The 19,915-nt window shown below is 45.4% G+C and overlaps 1 protein-coding gene across 6 annotated transcripts in view; it reads right to left on the bottom strand.

Moving 5' to 3' along the window:
• Positions 1-19,915, bottom strand: part of SGCG (sarcoglycan gamma) — a 1,215,835-nt gene that overhangs the window by 801,869 nt on the left and 394,051 nt on the right. The window contains exon 1 of one of the 6 annotated variants that reach the window (XM_069202253.1): positions 6,050-6,620. The exons of 3 other annotated variants lie outside the window; for them this stretch is intronic. The gene's annotated coding sequence lies outside the window, so the exon portion shown is untranslated. Of the gene's footprint in view, positions 1-1,005; positions 1,025-6,049; positions 6,621-19,915 lie in introns of those variants that run through there. 2 more of the 6 variants (XM_069202249.1, XM_069202254.1) reach the window with 2 other exon arrangements.

The raw sequence follows: 19,915 nt of genomic DNA on the forward strand, positions 1-19,915 counted from the left end.
GGCTTGGCAAGTACTTTTAAATGCCAAGTCGAGGTGGCAGTGAAACTGCACACACAGGCCTTGCAATGGCAGGCCTGAGACAAGGAAAAAGGGGCTACTTAAGTGGGTGGCACAACCAGTGCTGCAGGCCCACTAGTAGCATTTTAATTTACCAGCCCTATGCACATAAAGTGCACCTTACTAGGGACTTATAAGTAAATTAATAGTCCAATCAGGTATGATTCCAGGTTACCATGTTTTAAGGGAGAGAGCATATGCACTTTAGCACTGGTTAGCAGTGGTAAAGTGCGCAGAGTCTATAAACCAGCAAAAACAGTGTCCCAAAAAATGGAGGGAGGCAGGCAAAAAGTTAGGGGTGACTACCCTAAGGCTGTCAGGTCTAACACTAAGTGACACTGATGCATGCAAACTGTAGCACTTTCAATGGAATCATGTTACATGGTGGGGATTGTTATGCAAATGAAGTTTGCTTACACGGAGATGATGCTGGCATAAGTGCTGTGTAAACTAATCTCCTCACAAGGGTGGGTTATGGTCTTCCCAAAGTGGTTCCACCCGCAAAAGTTATGGAACTTGAACAAATTTGCACGTTTTGAGGCATTCGCAAGTTTTTAAAGGTAGTTTCCTTCTTGAAAATATCGGAAGGTTTATTCCTGTACAGGCATTAATGAAATCGATTTGAGCGCAGGGAGGAGGGTGGGACCTCGCCTATGCAAAAATAAGAAAGCTGTTGAGAAGGAGAGATTTCTCTACAAAGTCGTCAGTTTCCTCCAGTAAGAAAAGTATACACTGCGAATGCGCTGCAAGGTTTCGATACCAGGGCGTTTAAGCAAAAAGAGAGAATGTGCTGTAACGCCAGAGCTGCCGGGGGAGCTGGGGAACCAGGTTCGAGTCTCAGAGTCGACTCAGAATCCTGTGATTACGGTAAAATCACTTCATCCTCCCGTAATGAATGAATGTGTCCTTGTGTAATGTAACTGGTGCTCATGTAAAGCGCTTCAATACCTTTGTGCAGAGCTTTAAGTGGGCCGGGTCCTGCCGTTGCTCATCACTGACACTTCCAAAAAGCAGGTGCTGAGACACATCCCTATCGGGCTTTCTATTTTTGTCTTCACCCTCAGGGTGAAAATAAAAATCTGAACTATGCAGCAGTATCACCCTGTGCTGCCTTTGATGTGACTTCAAAGAGACTCGTTATAGTACTTTCACAGTCTCAGCCCTGCGGAAGTGAAGCGTTTTCAATATTTTATACAACTAAGCCATTGTTACTTATTTGTGTTATGCAACTAGCAACCATTGACAAAGCCAAAAGTCCTGGCTCGTTGTGTGTATAATGATACTTGATGCATTATATATCTAGACGGAATGACAATAAGAAGCAGCAAAATACCAGTCGGGCGGCACACTATGCGAAGAGCGGATTTTTAGTTTACATGTTTTTAATCCACGCCCCTTTAAAAGACCCTCCAGTTTTTTCATCCCACCTAAAGCCCTGCCTGTGGGTCGAGTTCGCGCTATATAAAGCAGCAAAAAAGCCAAGATTCAATTGTATGAGGGATACCTCTGGAGTATTTTGTGTTACACGAAGGTCAGAAGTTTACGTAGATACAATGCTTAGACTACCTGAATACATTTAGGACTTTTAACCATGAAGTTCCGAGAATCAGACGAACAAAATACTAATGGGTTCAAGAAATGGTGCAAGCACACGCAAACTTTTGAAAGGGCCATCCCTTGGAGGCACACCCTGTAACGCCCACTACTATGTTGTGTAGTGTCGTGTTGCATATATATGTTGTGATGTTGTAGTTTCTAGCGCGCCTGTTTGCCTATCAGCTTTTGGCGCTCGGAGCCTGAAGGAATATATAAAACGCGCATCTGACTGGCGCAAGTCTCCAAACCTTGAAGACTAGGATGATGTTACAGCCGATTTTACTCTGGATCGGGGGTGGGGGGGTGGCCTCCTTTCGGAGGAGCATACAGCGGGTTTGTTTTCAAAACTGATCTGCAAGGAAATTGAACACTTTAGAAGAGCAGAGCTCAGCACTACGTTCTGGACAAAAAGTAACCCCTCGTAAAGTTGTAGAACTGTGCTGATGGGTAAAAATGATATTTTATGAAACCATGGACCAAGTAAATTTGAAATATTGAACAAATACATTTTTCGATTCTAATTTTCTGCACCGAAATGTATTTCTTTTACGACCTGTTCCCTGTTGAGGCAATGGCAGCTACTGACCTAGTTCGCCACCTAGCGCTTCGGCGAGAAACAGGTGCAAGGATCTTCCATGGCTCAGTACCCATCCCCAGTAACCAAACACGCATCCCACGTACACACGCTTCCTGTAAGTCCACAAACTGGAAAAGATCACGACTTTCAGTGAGGTGGGACCATCCGAATCTCATTCTTGGTCAAATTAAACATGACCTGGTTCCACATCGGGCCCTATATTCATGCTTTACAGCCTTATGTTCAGGTTTTACAGCAAAAACACCGAATGATTTCTGAATGGTGACAGGAAAAGCCGTCAAGGCACTCAATGTCAGCAGTGTAGTTTCTGGGAACATTTTACATCGTTTAATTAATCTTGTTTTATCATCTAAGAGTGTTGTTATGTAATTTGTTTCATACAGCGTATTGTCCCCTCTGGGTGTCTGTGTGAGCTGAGCTTGTAGCTGGGTGTTTAAAATGGGCCACCAGAAATACCTCTGGCGATGAAGCTGAATGCAGTGCAAGTTTCTCACATTGCTTGTCACATGGTCATAAAGGTGTTCAGAACATATGCTCATCCAATACTTGGCCTCTTTCCAGATTGCACAGATTAATAGTCACCAGTGGCAATTCTGACTGTGATGCCATGCAAAGGTGTGTGAAGGATGTGCACAAGTTTTGAAATACTGACCAGGTTAAAGTAAAATAAAACACAATACTTGCTGGTGATTGGGAGTGTTGTGTGTTGAGGAATGATGCCGTGAAGGAGATGAAAGTACGTGCTGGATAGAGAGAAAAGAGGGGGCAGAGGAGGAGAGAGACTGGGTGTGAAACATGCAGATTGAAGATTTGAAAAAGATGTTGGGGGATGGTGAATGGGCACAAGTGTCTAACAGACTGAGATTCCACATGAAAGTGAAGCAAATTGAATAATGGGGGTGATTGAGACACTCCCAGCACCACTAACCCTTCCACAGACCTTAGCAGTGTGTATTCAGAGTATCATACTTTCAGAACATAAACATTTTCTAATATAATTATTCACCACAAAATCATTTTTATTCATTTGTCTGGTACTTCTAATAAGCATTGGCATGGTTACTGTACAACATGTCTTTATGCAGTAATAGATATCCCACAAAGGCCCCAAAATACAGGTTGGGGGGCATGTTCTGAGAATTACAGGATTTTAGTTTAAATGTTTGTAGACACTCCCTTCTTTGCATTAGGCCATGTCTAATGGAAAAGATTCCTAGTTACACTTCTTAGGCCACGCCCCTTTTAGAGTTCACCCCTCCCCCATGTTTCTTCATTTTACCCCACTTAAATCCCTATGGAATATCAACTCAAAAAAGGAAGACAAAAAACACACACACCCATCACACAACTGTGCAAATACAAGAAACATTCACATGGCTGTCGAGTGGTCCAGGACCTATGTATTTTTATTCACTAAAATGAAAGGAGTAAAAGAGTGACATCATGCACACTTTGCTCTCAGATGACATCACAAGCTTGTCCTCTTTTCCCATTCTTAGTCTCCAACAGCCTCCTTTTTGCTTCAAAAAGGGTTTAAGGAAAGAGAGGGAGGTAAAACTACAGAAAGTACACACAAGTCGTAAAGCCCTCTAATGCTAAGAGTTCTATTATGTTATACACCTGTCACTCACCTCATGAACCTGATCCCAGTAGTAACAAGGCTAGCATTACTGGTGCTTCATGACAAGCATGGAATAACATCAACTACTACCCGTAACTAACACCTATGCCATAAGTGACAACTCTGGAGAGTCCTATCTTTAAAACAGCTTGCACTTTGCTTCTCAAGATTTCCTCCGCCACTGAAGCTGCAAACCTTTTACAACGAAAGGATAATAACCTATGTTTATTATCCTTTCGTTGTGAAAGGGGCAGGTCCATGGGGGCACAGAGCACTCCCCTCAGTGCACATGTATGTTTGGTTGGCTGTCTCGGGCCGCCTAAACACACATGCGCACTGTGCTCTCACCAGCCCGGCACTGTGTCGCCGGGCTGGAGGGAGCAGGCACAGGCTCCTAGTCTGCATGGGAGTGTCCTGGCTGGATGCTCCCCGCCAATCCTAACGCTGCTCTGAGCAGCGTCAGGAATGGCCGCAGGGCAGGCTGGGAGCCTGTGCCTGCAGCCTGTCTTCAACAGAGGAGCGGCGGTGCAGTGTGGAGGAAAGGTAAGTTTAAAAAGGAATGTATTTATTAATATCCCCGCCGCATTCACCCCACATGCCACCCCTCCCCCTGTAACCCTGACGAGCTGTAACTGATGGTTTTAATGGTAAAGGTAAAACTACAAGTTCCAAAATGCACCATCTCGGTCATAAAAACAGGGCTAGCTGAACTTCTCACGCCTTTGGCACTTATGATTCCTTAAAGGTCACGTTTTAACAAAAGTTAAAATATATGGAATGCTTTGGTTCTTGGTGCTGGCACTGCTAATAGTTATCAATACAAACAATGCAGTGGTCCACATTCGTACGGTCCTTATGGTTTCTGCATGATTATTAATATTTGAGTGCAACAAACAGTGGAGGATAGGGTTTCATCACTCTTACAACTTTTATAGCAAAATGCCAGAGCTGTCTTACTTTTGTGATGAAAAAAGCGAAAGTACCCTTCAGGTTACAAAACCACTTATTTCTATAATAATGATACTCACTGGAAATTACATGGCATGACCTTCGGCCAGATGATTAGGGTAACCAGATGGTTCCTTGTTACTAGGACATTACATTTCCATTCCTGGACTTTGCTTATACACATCATTGTTAGCAAGCATGTTGGTCCAATAGCCTCAATCAAAATGAACCAAGACTACAACTCCCAGAATGCACTGATATGTTAACTCAAACCCAGAACTGGAAAAGTTGTGTCCACCTGACACAGAGTCATCTAGTCACCCTATTGATGGCATAATAGGAAATCATATCCCGTAGCATTGGCTGTTGAGGACATGGACACAGGAGACACCAAATGTCTGTGAGGGACTATAGACAACATCGGGGAGAGCAGAGCCAGCAGTGTGACTTGGCTCCAAGAGCTATACCAGAAGCTGAGCCATCAAAAGATGTAAATGAGAGGCAACAAATGTCACAAAAAGTTATGCTAAAGATTGCTAAATATCTGACTGACATATTCAACTACTGGCTTTTCAGCCAACAGCACGTTGGACCACTTCGCTAAATGGGAATATATAAGTGCAGGTACTCACTAGCCACAGTACCTGTTTGCTCCTGACAGGTGCTGGTATTCTCCCATTAAATGCACTGAAGCAGTGCTAAGAGTGCTCGTACTCTCCCTTCCAAATTAAAGGAGTCCGGGCCAGGTACTCAGTACCTGCCGATTAAAAGCGCTGCTTTAGACGGGTGGATTGCAACATACAGTTGGCCAGAAAGGTTGGGGTGGCCGAATGTGTTATGAAATGCGTACAATTGTCAGCATATAGTAAATGTTCTTGTGCCATGCAGTGTTTGTTGCCAGGTACTGACTGGAGGGGCGGCTGAGAGGAATGCGCCACAGAGGACACTGCTTTCAGAGTTGTTAGGAAGACACTGCTTGCTGAAAGAAATAGTTCTGACCTCAAAATGTTCATTTTTTTGGCTTCTTCAAAAACAGTAGTCTGCTTAGATGAACCTGTGGGCTGTAGGGTTGCCAGGGCGCGCGGGAGTCCTCCCTATATACATGAATCGCGCCACCCCCGCCGCTTGCAAATGCTAACACTTTTGCCGATAATGACAGCGAGCCAAGGCTCCCTTCATGCCACAGGAATGTCCAAAACACGTCGAAATGTTCAAAAGCCGTTTCTTACCAGATGGTGATCTTTCAGGACACGCGAACTGGCATCAAAATGTTATTTGTAACCGCAGACTTAACTCGGGCGAACACATGCAGCAACTTAAAATTGAACCGAGATGGAAGGATTCCAACAGCTGAAGCTGTTTCCCAAAAACAACACCGGTGAACATCTGTCCAGGTACGAAGAAGAAAAGAGCGAAAAATAATCATGTAATTCGAGTGCGAAGAGGGATCCCTTGCATCCAGGCTGCGTCCTCAATGAATGTGAGTCCATTGTGCACCCTGGCAGGACGGCGAGCTCATTCCCCATAGGATCACAATCACAGATGATGGGAGCTGCTCCAGACCAGTGGGACTGACTGAAAGGCGCGTGCGTTTCAAGCACGCCTGCTCTCGCGCCTCGTATGCACGTGCTGATGGGGATTCATTGGCGGAGCTCAATAGCGCACCATTCACCAGCGCGATTAAATGAGCTCCGGCCTCTCCTGCTTTGAATGCCTCAAACCGTCTGCTGCGGAGAGAGCGTCCTGCGCCCGGAGCAGGCGAGAGGATTCAGCGGGATGCCTCTGCTGCAGCGGGTTTCCTCCTCAAGAGGTGCTCTTAAGATTTCTGCGGCGCAGTGAACCTGAGGGGGTAGCTTGTTTCTAACAGCAACGGGAACGGGTCCCGTCACACAGGGGCGCCGACACGGATCTGGAATGAGTACAGCATCACGTTATGTCCGAGCATCCATAACATTGTCTGTTCGACACTCCTCTCCACTGTCTGTTTGTACTGAATTGAGAGTTTGACAATCAGCCTATAACTTCATTCAAGGTTTTTGTAGAAATTGATTTATTATGCTTTTGTGAGAGTTTATAAAGCTACCGACCATCCCCAGGGTGAAGGTATCAATAGTGCAGCGGGTGCAGTGGTACCAGGGTCTTGAGGGGTCCGCTCAACCCAATAAACCCATCTCCCTTGTCTGCATTAGGACCAATGGAGCCCTTTCTGCATCTCTTATCTTCAGGTGGATGAGCCACTGAAAGTTCGAGCCGGGGTTGAGCCTGATTTCTGGCTCAACTCGATGGCCTGTTGGAACCTCAAGCCCTTAACGAGTTGAGCTTTCATGTACTTCTGCACCCCACCCTCAATCCCTTGTGCACAAAGAGGTAAACATAAAAAAAAAAAAATGTACAGGTATCTATGATGGCGAGGGGAAAAGAGTATTCCGATTGACTGGTCCCTTAATATTCCAGAGGGAGTTACACAGGACTAACAAGTGTGATTGGCAGGCTGAAACACAAAGGAAAATGTTTCAGCTGCCATTACAGGACTCAGGAACTCAGTCTATGAGTCCTGAAATATGAAAAAAGACCTAAGGGACCAGGGTAGGGGTCCCCTAACCATCTAACCCTTGTTGGGTGGTCCTAGGGACCCCAACCCCCTGGGCTGAAATTTAAAAAACAAAAACTACATTTTGTCATAGACCACGTGATTCCTTCGGGACTCAGCGCAGCCCCTGTGTGGTAAGGACGTCTGTTGGAGCAGGAGAGACCCACAAAGAAAATTATAGCACGCCCTTTAAGCTGTGCAAATCTCTACGCTATAAAGCCCCATTATGTGGCCAAGCCTCTTCAATGCACTACACAGGTGTCTGGATAGGGTGACCAGATTTTGAATCTCAAAAACTGTGACAATTTGCAAAATAAAAGTAGTACTATAATTCAATATCAACCGAGCAGCATAGAATGATAGTCCTCATCAACCTGGAATCACGGAAGAGACACTAAGAAAATAAAAAAAATAAAAAATTTAAAACCCAGGGAGATAATTTTAATTAAATTGCTTTCTTATAATACCTGCTAACTAGCCCTGCTATGTAACACAGAACATGCCTCCCTCTGTTTTCAGTCGACTGTCTCCAATAACTGAGACACAAGCTAAATTTGCCGGGACAGCTGGTGAAAAACCAGGAATGTCCTCTCAAATACGGGAAACCTAGTAACCCTATGTCTGGAGGAAGTGGGCTCTACATACAGTCTGCACACTGAGCATAGATTCTGCACAGTAGACGGTAGCCCACCTGATGGGGCTAAGGTCACTGGGGGGAATGGCTCTATGCGCAGTCTGTGCTGAGTATGCAGACTATGCATAGAGCCCATACCCTTCAGAGACCAGAGCGCCATTAGGAGAAGCCCCTACTATACATATCTGTGCTCAGTGGTAGATTGTGGAGAAGTGTGGCTCAATGGTTAGAGCGGCAGACCCTGAAGCAGAGATCTGGCTCAAGACCAGGGTTCAAGTGCCGCTTCGGCAGGTCTTGGGCTCAATTCCCCTTGACCAGATAATTCTCGCCTCGGTGCCTAATTCATGGGTCCCACTCTGCAACTCTGGGCAATAGCTTGCTTAATCTCCACAAAGGCCCCAACAGCACTTGGATGCCTGGCTTCACCCTGGGGGTGCTCAGGAGTGGGCGCCTCACAGGGAAAAGCCAGGAGGGGTTCCATAGCAGTATGAGTACAGCGCCTTGAGACCCTAACGGGTGAGTAGTGCGCTATACAAGTGCTAATTTACATTTACATTGTGTGTTGAGTCCACTCTTTCCACAGACCTAAGCCCATTTGGTGGACAAGCCCCTACTAAGCAAAGTCTGCTCTAGTGAGCAGACTGTGCTCATAGCCCACTCCTCCTGAGATCCAAGCCTCATTAGGAGAGAACCACTACTATGCACCGTCATGGCTCAGTGTGCCCACTCCCTCCAGACACACAACCACTATTAGGTAGACAGTCCTCTACCACTCACAGTCAGCACTCCTTCCAGAGACTTAACACCCATTAGATGAATATTAGACCTAGCAGCTCTTGGAATGGTTTCCCTGTACTTTTTGCTTTGGATCTCCTGTTTTTGGAACATGGGCTGTAATTCGTTTTTGCTGATTTTGATACTCTGGGCACTTTACCACTGCTAACCAGTGCTAAAGTGCAAGTACCTTCTGTCTAAAGGATATTAGTAATTGGTTTTCCATGACTGGCACATCTGATTTACTAGTAAGTCCCTAGTATTGTGCACCATGTGTGCCCAGGGTCTATAAATTAAAATGCTACTAGTGGACCTGCAGCACTAATTGTGCCACCCACGTGAGTAGCCCTGTAAACGTGGCTAAGACCTGCCACTGCAGTCTGTGTGTGTGCAGTTTTAAACTGCCAGTTCGACCTGGCAAGTGTACCCACTTGCCAGACCCAAACCTTCACCTTTACTATATGTAAGTCACCCCTAACGTAGGCCCTAGGTAGCCTCATGGGCAGGATGCAGTGTATTTAAAAGGTAGGACATATACTATTGTGGTTTGCATGTCCTGATAGTGAAATACTGCCAAATGTGTTTTTCACTACTGCAAGGCATATCTCTCACATAGGTTAACATGGGGATTGCTTTTAAATATCTTAAGTGCAGTTTCCCATTGTGAGCAGACAGAGATGTGGAGTTTGGGGTCTCTGAACTCACAGTTTAAAAATACATCTTTTGGTAAAGTTGATTTTTAGATTGTCTGTTTGAAAATGCCACTCTTGGAAAATGGGTATTTTCTTGCTTAACCTTTATCTGTACCTGCTTTACTGCTAAATACACCTCTGGGTCAGACTGACAGTTGGGCTGTTTGTGAATTCACTCTAGACAGTGACACAAAGGGAGCTGAGGTGTGTCCTGCATAGTGGGCCTGCAGCACTAGAGTGGGAGTGGGAGGGAGGAGCTGACACCTGCACTTGAAAGGGCTGTGCTGGCCCTCACACAATACAGTCTCTCTCCAACCCCCTAGAGTGTGTCTGGGGCAGGGCAAAGAAGAGGCAGGGTCTTTTGCACTACATAGACTTTCCTTTGAAGTTTGCCTACTTCAAAGGCAGAAATGAGTATAAGTACTGGACTGCTGACCCCACAACTTTAGATTAGTTCTGGATCAAGAGGAGCCTCTGCTAAGGAGAAGAGCTTGATGCTTGAGGAGGACCTGCCACTCTGCCTGCTGCTTTGCTGTGCTGGCCTGCTGCTTCTGCCTGAAGAGGGAAAGGACTGGACTTTGCTTTCTGAAATCCTGCTTGTGAAGTTTCTCCAGAGGCTTTGATTGAGCTTGCTCCCTGCTCTGACGTCTTAGGGACATCAAAGACTTCATCTGTCAGAGCCCGGGCTCTCCTGCTGGGACTCCTGACTTGCTAAGTGGTGCCTGGTGGTATTCCCTGGGCCCTTAGACAGGGAAGCTGGTAACCTGCGGGTGAAAAATCATGGGCCGCTGTGTGCACTTCAGAAAAATTGACGTAGCACGTGTCTTGTGGCTGAAAATTCAACCAAGCATATGCCTCACGGTTGGAGGATCGACACAGCACCTGTTCCAAACAAGGACCCTAAACACAGCCCATTGGTATTTTCCACGCATCGACCCTGGGCATCAAAATCCTCAATATCACCGCATGGACGTGAGGCTGCTCGTCTGGAAATTGATGCATCCTTTCCCTGTGAGGAAAGAATCGACGCATTGTTTACCTGGCAGAGAAAGAATCTATGCACAGGCTCACTTGCCTTTTTCTGATGCACACTCGCCCGTGCTGCTCTGTTTTTGATGCACAACAGATACTTTGTGCTAAAATAATGCATGCATTAATTTCTATGGATTAAGACTCATTTTACTGTAAAAAGTAATATCTTTGCTTGTGTAGGATGGATTTTTGTTGTTCTGGTCTTGTTTGATTTAGATAAATATTGGCTATTTTTCTAAACTGGTGTAGAGTCCTTTTGTGGTCTTTTCACTATGTTAGGATATATTTGTACAAATACTTTACACATTGCCTCTGAGATAAATCTGTCTGCTTGTGCCAAGCTGCCAAGGGGGTGAGCAGTGGTTATCTGAGGCCGTGCATGTCCCTTACCCTGACTAGACTGGGGGTCCCTACTTGGACAGGGTGCAAACTGACTGTCAACTAGAGACCCCATTTCTAACAGTGAGCAAGCCCCTACTAAGTATAGTCAGCACTGAATGTGCAGACTGTGCATAGAGCCCATTCTCCAGAGACCTGAGCTACATTGGATGGGCAAGCTCCGACTATTCACAGTCTGTGCTGAGTGTGCAGACTCTGTGTAGAACCCACTCCCTCCAGACCTGCAAGCGTTATCAGGTGGGTAAGCCCTACAGTCAGCGCAGAGTGCATAGAGTCCACTCCATCCAGATATATAAGCCCCATTAGACGGGCAAGCCCTACTACCAAGTCACCTCTAAGTGCGCAGACTGTGAGTAGAGCTCATTCCCTCCAGACGTGCAAGCACTATTAGATAAGCAGGCCCCTACCATGCATAGTCAGCACTGAGTGTGCAGACTGTGCATAGAGACCCCCTTCCTACAGAGACTTAAGCCCCATTATGCATAGTCAGCACTGAGTGTGCAGACTGTGCATAGAGACCCCCTCCCTACAGAGACTTAAGCTCCATTAGGTCGGCAAGCCCTACTAAGCACAGTTTTCGCTCAGTGCACAGATTGTGTAGAGCCCACTCCCTCCAGACATGCATGCACTATTACGTGGGCAAGTTATTACAATGTGCTGTCAGCACTGAATGCAGACTTTGCATAGAGTCCACTCCTTCTACGGACATAAAACTATTAGGTGGGTAAACCCATGATACCGGGTTCAGTACTCAGTGCAAAGTCTATGCATAGAGCCCACTCCCTCCAGCGACATAGGCCTTGCAAGGAGGACAGAACCCTGGTACACACAGTTTGGACTCAGTGTGCAAACTGCGCTTAGAGCCCTTTCTCTCTAGGGATCCAAGCCCCATTAGGAGGGGAAGCCCATACTTTTCACAGTCTGTGCAAAGACTGTGCATAGAACTCACTTCTTCAAGACACACAAGCACTATTAGGTGAGTGATGAACTTGGCCCTTTCTGCAGTGTCATTCCCAAACTTTGTTCCCTTTGCCCTCCTTTTTTACTGAATTCGTTTTTGCTGTAGGAATCTGTGCACTTTCCCCCTGCTAACCAGTTTTAAAGTGCCTTTGCTTTCTCCCCTAAACATGTTAACATTGGCTTATACCCAATTGGTATATTTAATTTACTTACAAGTCCCTAGTAAAGTGGAACTAGGTATGCCCATGAACTGTAAGTTGAATGCTACTAGTGGGATTGCAGCACTGATTGTGACACCCACTTAGGCAGCCCTTTAGCCATATCTGGGGCCTGCCATTGCAGAGCCTGGGTGTGCAATTCTAAACTGCCATATCAACCTAGTAAAATAAGCCTTTGCCAAGCCCAAACCTTCCTTTTCAATACATATAAATCACCCCTAGGGTAGGCCCTGGACAGCCCAGAGGGCAAGGTGCAGTGTATTTAAAAAGTAGGCATGGACTTTTAAGTTTTACATGTCCTGCTTTTGACAATCTCCTAAATTCCTTTTTCGTTATTGCAAAGCCTACCTCTCCTACACGATAACACTGGAGTTACCTTATTACATTTACTAAGCTCCAACTTCCAAATGGGAGAGTCGAGTTATGGGTCTTAAAAATTGTAATTAAGAGCCCTCTTTAATGATAAAGTCAGATTTTTAATCACAATTTTGAAAATGCCACTTTTCGAAAGTTGGCATTTTCTTGTCCTAACCATTTGTTACCTGTAGCCTGATACTGGGTAACATGACTAGGTGTAGCTGCAGTAGGTCTTTCTGTATTGCTCTCAGACATCGCTTTTGATAGTAGACAGTTAGACTCTTTCTGCCCACCTTCAGAGGCGGACATCTCTTTCCCTGCTCTTGAAACTCCATGTTCCTTTACATTTTGCTCTTGAAGTTAGCTTCTCATGTGAGCACATTTCTTCTTGTTCTGATTGGAACCTTTATTTGGTTCCTGTTGGACCTGGCTTTTTGACAGGGACATCCCCAAACTTTTTGCCTCCTTCCTCCTATTTTTTCTGACCTGTTGTTTGTTGGCTTTTGACCTCTGGGCACTTTACCACTGCTAACCAGTGCTAAAGTGCATATGCTCTCTGTGTAAATTGTACTACTGATTGGTTTATCCATGATTGACTAATTAATTTACTTGTAAGTCCCCGGTAGAGTGCACTACATGTGCCTAGGGCAGGTAGATTAAATGCTACTAGTGGGCCTGCAGCACTGGTTGTGCCACCCACCTCAGTAGCCCATTAACCTTGTCTCAGGCCTGCCATTGCAAGGCCTGTGTGTGCAGTTTCACTGCCACATCGACTTGGCATTTAAAGGTACTTGCCAAGCCTAGAACTCCCCTTTTTCTATACATAAGTCACCCCTAATGTGTGCCCTAGGTAACCCCTAGAGCAGGGTGCTGTGTGGGTAAAAGGCAGGACATGTACTTGTGTGGTTATATGTCCTGGTAGTGTAAAACTCCTAAATTCGTTTTTACACTACTGTGAGGCCTGCTCCCTTCATAGGCTAACATTGGGGCTGCTCTCATACATTGTTGAAGTGGCAGCTGCTGATCTGAAAGGAGCAGGAAGGTCATATTTAGTATGGCCAGAATGGTAATATAAAATCCTGCTGACTGGTGAAGTCGGATTTAATATTACTATTCTAGAAATGCCACTTTTAGAAAGTGAGCATTTCTTTGCACTAAAATCTTGTTGTGCCCTTCAATCCACGCCTGGCTAGGTTTAGTTGACAGCTCCTTGTGCATTCACTCAGACACCCCCCAAACACAGGGTACTCAGCCTCACTTGCATACATCTGCATTTTGAATGGGTCTTCCTGGGCTGGGAGGGTGGAGGGCCTGCCCTCACACAAAGGACTGCCACACCCCCTACTGGGACTCTGGCAGACAGGATTGAACTGAAAGGGGGCTTGGTGCATTTCTTAGAGACTCTTTGAAGTCACCCCCACTTCAAAGGCACAACTTAGTATAAAACAGGGCCTCTGCCCTACCTCATCAGACACTTGCTGGAGAAGAAACCTGAACCAGAAAATACATCCTGCCAAGAAGAACTGCCTGGCTGCTCAAAGGACTCACCTGTCTGCTTTTCTACAAAGGACTGCTGCCTTGCTGAACTCTTGTCTGGCTGTAAAAGTGCTCTCCAAGGGCTTGGATAGAGCTTGCCTCCTGTTCCCTGAAGTCTCAGGACCAAATAGACTTCTCTCTTCCTCTTGGACGCTCCGTGCGCCGAACTTTTCGACGCACAGCTTGTTCTGCGGCAAAAAAAACGCCGCACACCGACGCTGATCAACGCGACGTCTTCGGGACGACCGAAACTTTGACGCACGGCCTCGCAAGGACAACGCCGCCCGACTTCCCGGGAGAAATCGATGCGACGCCTGCCGTGAGATCAAAACTTTGACGCACGGCCTCGCAAGGACAACGCCACCCGACTCCGCCTGAGAAATCGACGCGACGCCTGCCGTGAGATCGAAACTTTGACGCACGGCCTCGCAAGGACAACGCCGCCCGACTTTCCAGGAGAAATCGACGCGACGCCTGCCGTGAGATCAAAACTTTGACGCACAGCCTCGCAAGGACAACGCCGCATGACTCCGCCGGAGAAATCGACGCGACGCCTGCCGTGAGATCGAAACTTCGACGCGCAGCCCTGCAGAACGACGCGCAGCCGGAAAACAAGCAGGAAAATCCACGCACAGACCCGGGACATCTGGTACTCCACGCAAACCGCAGTAAGAGACTGTCCGTGCGCCGGAAGACGACGCCCGACTCCCCGCGTGGAAAATAACGACGCAAGTCCGTGTGTGCTGAGGAGAAATCGACGCACACACCAGTTTTCCACGCACCTCTTCTCCTGTGGCCCTCTGAGGAGATTTTCCACCAGAAACCAGGTACTTTGTGTTTGAAAGAGACTTTGTTTACTTTCTAAAGACTTAAGACACTCTCTATCACTTTTCAGTGATATCTTTACAAATTCGTATTGCAACTTTGATTGTTTTGACCTGAAGATACCCAGATAAATATTATATATTTTTCTAAACACTGTGTGGTGTATTTTTGTGGTGTTATGCTATGGTATTGTATGATTTATTGCACAAATGCTTTACACATTGCCTTCTAAGTTAAGCCTGACTGCTCGTGCCAAGCTACCGGAGGGTGAGCACAGGCTGATTTTGGATTGTGTGTGACTTACCCTGACTAGAGTGAGGGTTCTTGCTTGGACAGAGGGCAACCTGACTGCCAACCAAAAACCCCATTTCTAACAGTTCCTTTTGAGATATTATATCTGCTGACACCTGTTGCTTATTAATTTCCTGAACTTTGCCCACAACCTTAGCTTAGCATTACAAGGAAACAAAAATGTATAATTTTCATGTTCCACCTTTAAATAACTTGTCTGTGCATTTGCCTTTGAAGTGCTTTGATTATATTACATATGCTATATTCTGGTGATTACTTATTTATGACTAACTAACGTGATTGAGATTGTAACTTCACGAATGTGTTAGTAAACCTATATGGTTTGCACATTTACTCCTCTGTGTCCTTATTGTAGGACAAACGATGGTTCACTGCCATTAAAATGTTGTTACTTTTGATGGTTTAAACCTCAGTTCAACAAAACGATCCCTTCAAAATAGATAGCAAAGGCCAGAAGAGTGTCCTATGTAGTTAGGAGATGTGTCAATTCAATAATGTCCAAGGCTCACATTTTCAACAAATAATTTCTCGATATGGACATAATACAGTGCCTACTGGATGCAACAGGCATTGCCTTGCAGCATAACAGAGGGATAGAGGCTGCATTTCCCCCTTAATGGAACTGCTGGATAGATTACATTTTTTCTCAACTGCTATGTATGATCAAAAAGTACTTTATTTTTCTTTTGCTTAAAAGACAAGTAATAGCCTGGGCATTGAAATTATTGTCTCTGTGTGCTGAATGTTCAGTGCGGAGCTCCAGCATCAAACGTTACAAACCGGAGTAGTCTGTGTCTGCTTGCCCTCTCTCCTCAGCATCAAGTGCAGAAAGGGCGGCTCCTGGCCCAGTTTGCAGAGCTGTAGTAGGACCGCCACCAGGACACGAGTGGTGAACAATCTCAGCCACCATGGTTGAAGCCCAGTAAACTTCGTCTGCCCTTTGACCTTTCAAACTAGGGTGAAGGAAGCAGTTGCAGACAAACTCAGTCACAGAATAATTCCCAGCGCCCAATGTTTGGGAACAGTAGCTGACATTATACAGGAAGGAAATAATACCTGCTTTCAGAACAATTTTTTTAAACTAATTTTAAGATCTGTAATGAGAACCCCCCGCCCCCCAGATATAAGTGTGTAATTTTCTCATGTTTTTTTTTTAAAACCTTCCTAATATCACGATACACAGGATTCAATATTAGGAGAATAAAGCTTTTGAGGAATATCTCCTGCCAGGCACTAGCCTTAGAGGGTTTCCCGAAGGAACAAGGACAAGAGTTAGAATGCTATTGTAATCTCCCAAACCACCCTTGTTCCCTGCATATGGGAGTCAGGAGAAGTGAGTATTACCACCTATCAATATCAGAGTCATTGGAGGAGATTATGTAATGCGGGAAACAAAGCCAACAGTTTCATAAAGCACTGAAAATTCAACTCTCGCCGCTTAAGGCGGTGCAGTTGGTGGGCGTTCATGGTGCTTATTAGAAAATGTGGGCACAGAACACAGTCCAATATTCATGTTTTTTTAAACAAAAGAAAACAAAGCCAGCTTGAATGACAGCCACAACTAGTTGAAATGTCTGATTGGAAACACACGCATCCAATTAGAATAACAAAGTAAAACAATTAACAAATATAGAAAACCACCAGTATTTTTTTATATGAATATGTTTTATCGCCGCTGTAAGACTTGGTCCAATTACACTTGCTGATGCTGCACATCTCGTACGAGGCAGGTAAGCATCATTGAGGCTGCATCGTTCACATCTGCTCAGCTTTCAGCAGCTGTAACAAGTCCATTTTTCTAGCCCATGTGTGTGGAGCCATTGATGAACTTGGTACCAAGGGTGCCATTGCGAAGGCGCTAATTGTTATCTGCCTCTGTCTCAGGTGGTCATTAGCAGATGGGATGTGCTTTGCCTGCCTTTTCCGCACCCAGGTGGTGCGTGTTTGGAGCAGGTTACTTCTGAGAGCCCCTTTCTCTGTTCACGTGCTTAGATACCATTTATTTTTACTTACTGCATGTTTCAGGCGCATCTAATTGGCATTTTTCATTTGATCTGTTGTTAATATGTTTTTGTAGACAACAGTATTCGAGTGTTTTAGATAATCTTTCCGTCTCTTGTTTCAGTCCTTGTTTGGTTAGTAAAAGGAACTATTAAAAATGTTTAGCTGCAAATTGTTTTACGAATACATGTGAAATATTAGGCTTCATCCATAATTCATTTTAAGTGTTTTGTTGTAGTGCTGACATATCCAGCTCGGGCAGTGAAGCGATTTCCAGCAAAACAACAATCATTTAGGCGCAGACTCGGAGGGCGAAGGGTTTTTGTAGAAAGGCCACGAAAAACGCCAAACACAGATTAACAGGGCATAGAAGCATCAACATATATTTTTTACACACGATCACATTGTCTCTCTCGCTATGGTATGCAACACCAGTAAAAATAACACTTTATTTAGAGAGACTGTACTAATAATAAACACAGAATCATGCATTAATTGCTAACGTATAAAGGTCAAATTCTGTGTAGCAAATTTGACCTGTGAAATCAATACACTCCCTTACAGATGTTAATGGGCGCAATGACTTCACACAAGAAAACAAATCTGCTAATACCCAGAAGTTTCTGTATTGTCAATTTAACCCACTGCTGAAATGCAACCCCTTAGATCCTGGTTTAAGTTAAGCACCTTTAAAAAAAAAAAAACAATCACAATTGAACCAAACAGTGACAAAAATATTAAGAGGCTCATTATGACATTGGCGGTAAATACCACCTACCACCGCGGTGACGGCCGCCAACATACCACCACGGCGACTACCATCCGTCCGCCATATTATGAGCACTGCCTGACTTCCGCCACAATAAGGACGGAAATCCGGAAGTGCTCATGGTGGTGGACGGTGGTAAGTTGGCGCTGCTAACACCAGCACAGCCCCACCAGAAGGACTCCGCCAGCCGTATTATGACCAGTAATACAGCCTGGTGGTGTCCTGCTGGTGGGGTGCTGCCGGCGGTAGCGGCGCCCCTTCCCGTTCCCTGCTGGACGACTTCCTCGCTGGACAAGGTAAGTCAGGCATCCGACAGGGGAGGAGTGTGGGAGGGTGGGGGGTGTTGTGTGTCTGAGTGTGTGTGTGTGTGTGTGAATGCATCTGTGTGTGTTGTGTTGCTTGTGTAGTTGTATGCGTGTGAGTGAATACGTGTAAGAATGGTGAAGGGAGTGCATGTCTCCATGTCAGTGTGATTGTGTGTAAGAATGTGTGTATGTCTGGAAGTATGTGTGTATGAATGCATGTATGCCAGTGTGTGTATGAATGCGTGTATGCTAGTGTAAGTGAATGGGTGTATGTGTGGTGCGTGTGGGTGTCTGTGTGTGTATGCGGGGAGGGGGAGGTGGGGTGAGGGGCGCTGTGACTGTAGTGGGGGTGGGAGGATCTTGTGTGAGTGTGTGGCTATGGGGGTGGGGTCAGTTGTGTAGTGGGTGTGTGTGTGTCTGCAGGTGTGTGCATGTGTGGGGGTGTGTGAATGTATCGGAGGGGGTAGGCGGTGATTGAGTAGGTCGGAGGGGGTGTTAGTTTGTGTATCGAGTGGGTGGGGGTGAGTTTGGATGGAGGGGGGCATCAGGTGAGTGCTGGGGAAGTGGAGGAGTTGCCTACCAGTTGCAGGAAAAAAATTTCCCTGTCACCGTTTGGGCCTACCCGCTAGGTTTTCGTGGTGCTGCTAACGCCTTGGAAACCATGGTGGTAGGCCGGCTCATACTGCCATGGCGGTATGAGTGGAGAAGTGGCGGTTTGGCTGCAGCCAACCCATCATTCTCATAATGTGGCACCAGCCTGTTAGCATTATTACCACCACATTAACCCTGGCAGTCAGAAGAACACCAGGGTCATAATGTCTGCCTATGTGTGGCTTGCATTATGTGTCCTACCTTAAAATATTTTTTAGAAGCTTGCAATAAAAAAGTGAAACAAAAATGAATGACTGCTCCATGTATACAATATAATAGAAGGACCACATGGGAGGCAGAATGATGCAGGAAACAGCCAATAAGACAAAACAAAAAGAATAACTAAATCTATGTTTTGCTGGTGATCTAGCCGAAACAATGCATCCAAGTGAAATCCGCTTTTACCAAATTGTCTTTTTTACCCTGAAATGTCATTACCTCCTAATAATCAAAAATGAAACTCTCTACGGGGATATTAAAAAAGGCCAGGAGTTTGCATCCACATGTAATCTAGAAAGAGTAAAGGATTCTGTGATGTAGGAATTAAAGTAATGGGTTTGTGTAGAGGGGCGAGTACAGAAAGATAACATGGGCCAGGCTACCATGTTTTTGTGCTGTAAAGGCAGCCACCTGCCAACCACTACTCTCACCCTCGCGAGTGCAGGGTGCCTGTAGGAGGCTGGCTCACTATATAGTGTACAAAAATGATGTGCGCTGTACAAAGAGATGAAGCAACCCCACCTTGGTTTACAGACATAAAAACCGGACTACCTAATGCTCTAATTATTATGGTAGCTTGGTTGAGCAGTTAGGCCAATCTTGGAAAAGTGCAAAGCATTTGTTGTACTTGCAGTATCAATAAAAATGGACACACTCTCAAAGAAATAACTCAAGACCAATGTACAAAAAACTTTAGATATTTATAATTTTTTTAAGACGAAGATCATCAAATGCAGGTAGGTACTTTTTAAGTTATGGTTTTTCAAAGTTTAGAAAATGTCTTGCTTTTGCTCGTAATTATTCACCATGGGAATGAGTAG

This window comes from Pleurodeles waltl, chromosome 8 (genome assembly GCF_031143425.1).
Source record: "Pleurodeles waltl isolate 20211129_DDA chromosome 8, aPleWal1.hap1.20221129, whole genome shotgun sequence".
Taxonomy (NCBI): domain Eukaryota; kingdom Metazoa; phylum Chordata; class Amphibia; order Caudata; family Salamandridae; genus Pleurodeles; species Pleurodeles waltl.